This window comes from Orycteropus afer, unplaced genomic scaffold, assembly GCF_000298275.1.
Source record: "Orycteropus afer afer isolate SDZICR_OR568_19922 unplaced genomic scaffold, OryAfe1.0 scaffold00281, whole genome shotgun sequence".
In the NCBI taxonomy this organism is placed as follows: Eukaryota; Metazoa; Chordata; class Mammalia; order Tubulidentata; family Orycteropodidae; genus Orycteropus; species Orycteropus afer.
Window position 1 is genome coordinate 3,034,423 of NW_006921868.1, and position 3,725 is coordinate 3,038,147.

The window sequence follows — 3,725 nt, forward strand, 5'->3', positions numbered from 1 at the left end:
GAGTTCTGCCTCTAGGAGGCCTCCTTTTGAGCCCGGCAGGGTGGTCAGACTAGTCAATCATAGCATCAGAACTCTAAGCACCTGAGAGAGAGTGGGAACCTCCCAGAACATTGTATTGTGCCATGCCCAACAGAAATAACCCAGGTGGATAGCTTCAGCAATCAGGAGCTCCTCAGTTGCTTATAGAAAATCCCACCTTGAAGTTTACAAAGACTTATGGGTAGAAAAGCCACACTAAGTAATTTACTACACCACAATCAGTTAGGAAGATTTTAGGCACAACAGTGAAAATATCTTGGCCCAATTAATTTCCTTTCCATTTGCTTATGGAAATTAAAGGACATTCCAATTCTAGGTTGCATTGTTTCCTTCCTCTTCTTCAGGGCAGGTTATAGACAGAAGACATTGTCATTCAATTTCCTAAGTTGGTCAATCCTTCCTTGGCATCTGCTTGAATAATTTCTTTTAGAAGGGTCAGCAAAAGGCTGTTACATATTAGGTGGAGGTTAAAGATGCCCCACATGTCCACCTTTTCCAAACTGCTGTACTACTCCATCATCTCTAACATCAACTGCTCCTTCTTCCCTCAGTACTCTCCCTTCCATCTTAGAGTTCCATATTTCACTGTAGCATCTCACAGAACTCACAAATTTCCAAGGAAATGGCTCACACAGTTGTGGAGGCTGGCAAATCCCAAATCTGTGGGTCAGGCACCAGTCTGGAGGATTCTTCTCACTCACATGGTTGTAGGGCCGGACAAACCCAAATCAGCATGTCAAACAACTGACTGTTGTCTCAAGTCCCAAGAACCAGGGGTCAGATGATGATGAAACAGTTGCAGGATCCAGAGCATGAGAGTAAACTTTGCCAGAGCATTTATATATACTGCATGCAAACCATATCCTCAGTCATTAACAATTAATCCTTCAGTTGAGCAAAGGGTTCTCAGAGTGGGATTACTCAGGTACCAGCTATTCGGGTCTGTTGCAGGTGTCCATCTGATCTGGTCAGGTTCTCAAAAAGTTTGTTTCAACTTTACTCTTTCTGGTCTCTGATTAAATTTAACTGAGATATCAGCATAATGTTAGATTTTCCCTGCTGCATAACCCATTGATTCATTCTTTTACCTTCAGCTACTATTTCTCCTTCTGTCCATTTGTCATTTATTTTCACCTGAACTTTCCCACCTTGGGAAGGGACATCAGATTCACCCGTTGTGCCAGTCCAGATTACTGGTAGCCAGGCCAATCTAGCAAATGCTTACTCCTCAGTCCACTCCCATTCATGTTGGGTAGGGTTACATAGATACAACACTAATGGGCTATCTTGATCACTAGACAATACAGCAGTATTCACTCTCAACTCTAGTTTTGCTAGATGGGCAAAGGGTACAATCCAATCCCTCAGGCCCTGGGGAATTTTGGCATACAAGTCCAGGGGTATAGCTGCAGTCTATTGCTTAGAGATTACCCCAGTTTCTGGCACTGGCAGCTGCATCCCTGGTCCTCGGACCACAGCCTCTAGCAGGAAAAAAGGCAATTTCAGGTGACATGTGAGGAAGAATTGTATGGTGACACCAGCATCCTCCCCCACCCCATCTTCCCCAGATCTCCCAGAAAAACATAGGACTCTGTCCAGTAGTGATCCTTCCCCTGCCCCTCTCATGTTGAGTGTAAGCACACACTCATGAAAGCATGTGAGCCAGCCCTTCATGCTTTTATCTGCCCCCATTTTACATAAAAAAATGGTTCAACTGCCCATTCCAATTCTCTATCAAACCATTACTCTGAGGATTGTATGCAACATGGTATATTCATTTAATATGATGTTTCTTAGCCCATTGCTGTACCATACAGGCTGTAAAGTGTGTTCCTTGATCTGAGGGAATATAATTTGGTGACTCAAATTGGTACAGTATCTTTAATGGTGTATTGGACATTTGCATCTGTCATGGGATATGCAAAGGCTAGTCCAGAGTAAGTATCTATTCCTGTGATGCCCCATTTGTAGCCACCTGGTGCCACTGGCATCTTGGTCTAATATGATCAACTTGCCAGCTATGTGCAGGAACTTCCCTCCAGGGAATCTGCCCACAGCCATCTGCAACCTCTGTCTCTCTTGCCAATACAAAGAAGTCCTTATTGGCATTTTGTGCCTCAGAGGGTGCAAGAGGAATGTGTCTAGATTCAGCCTATCTCTGTATTATGCAACACCCCTACATACACTAATTTCATGGACCCAATTGACTACCTCAGAGAACTGTACTGTCATGTCTACTTGCTGATTCCAGTTGCCTTCTGATCCAGGAAGGAGATTCTTCTGATGAGCATTGACATGACGTACTCTAATGGGCCCTCCAAATTCCCAGAGTTCTATCCATTGGTCCATGCCTCACATGGGTATCCTCATAATAGTCCAATTTTCCATAACCCATTTGCCTTACCATATAGCCAGGCCATCAGCCACAGCCCATGGCTTGGTAAAAATCCAAATGTATGGGCTCTCATCTTTGCCCAATTCTTCCATCATGGCTAGGACAGCCCATTGAGCTGAATTGTTCTTACCTTCTTCAGTCAAGGTCTTTCCATCTTCTGGTCTTAATGGAGCCACTTTCCACATCAAATGTCCATGTACCCTTGAACTGCCATCTGTGAACCAAGTAGCCTTCTGCTGTCAGCAGAAAGTTGTTCATCACGCACCATCCATGTGGTAATGGGTTCTGGCAGCTTCTCAGGTTATTCCAGGATAGGACCTCTGGGAAAAGGGGCTGCCTGCTTGCAAATATGGTGGATGCCTCCTTACATTTGTCTAGTAGCTTGTTCTTGTATGAACCTTTTCCATTTTATTATGGGACTATTTTAGGATGCTGCCTTCCTTATTAGAGTGTTTCTCTGACATCACCCAAGACATTATGGGTATTTCAGGTCTCATGATGATTTTCTCTTGTCATTGAGACAGTTTCAATCAACACCTTAGGAGTAATTGCCTTTCAAATGGCATGTATCATGCTGTCACATGTGGAAACTTTCTAGTCCAAAATCCCAACGGTTGCTGTAGGGCAGCATTCTCAGGTTTTTGCCATAAGCTCCAGCCTGCATAACTATGTGGTAGATACCTACAAAATCATGTCTGAAAGTGGAACATAAGGGCCTAAAGGCAAGGAAAGTGAGACCACTTTCTGTAATTCAGGCATAGCCTGGTGTTACTTGGGCTTCCATTCAAATGCAGTTCTCTTCCAAGTGGTTTTATGGATGGGAGTCAGCAATATTCTCAGATGTGGAATATGTGTTCTCCAGAGTCCAAATAGGCCAATCAAATATTGGGCCTTCTGCTTAGTGTTAGGGGTAGGTAGTGACAGAAAGTTATTCTTGGTTGCCTGTGGAATGTCACAGAGGGCTCCTACCCAAGTTATTCCCTCAAATTTACTATTTGGGCAGGCCCCTGGATTTATTAACTATCTAGCCTCTGTTGATCATGTTGGCCACTGCTGCTTTCAAATCTGCACTAGCCTCTTCTTCCTTGTTTGATATTAACATAATGTCATATTAACATAATGTCATCAATGTAATGTATTACCATACTTGAGATCTACACCAAGTCCAATCTCTTCTGACTAAACTATGACAGTAAACCAGTGAATTCCAAGCCATTTGCCTTTTTCATGGGCCATACAGGGCTGTTATATAGAGAATTTGTTGGCACCAATACTTTAGCCTTTACTATGT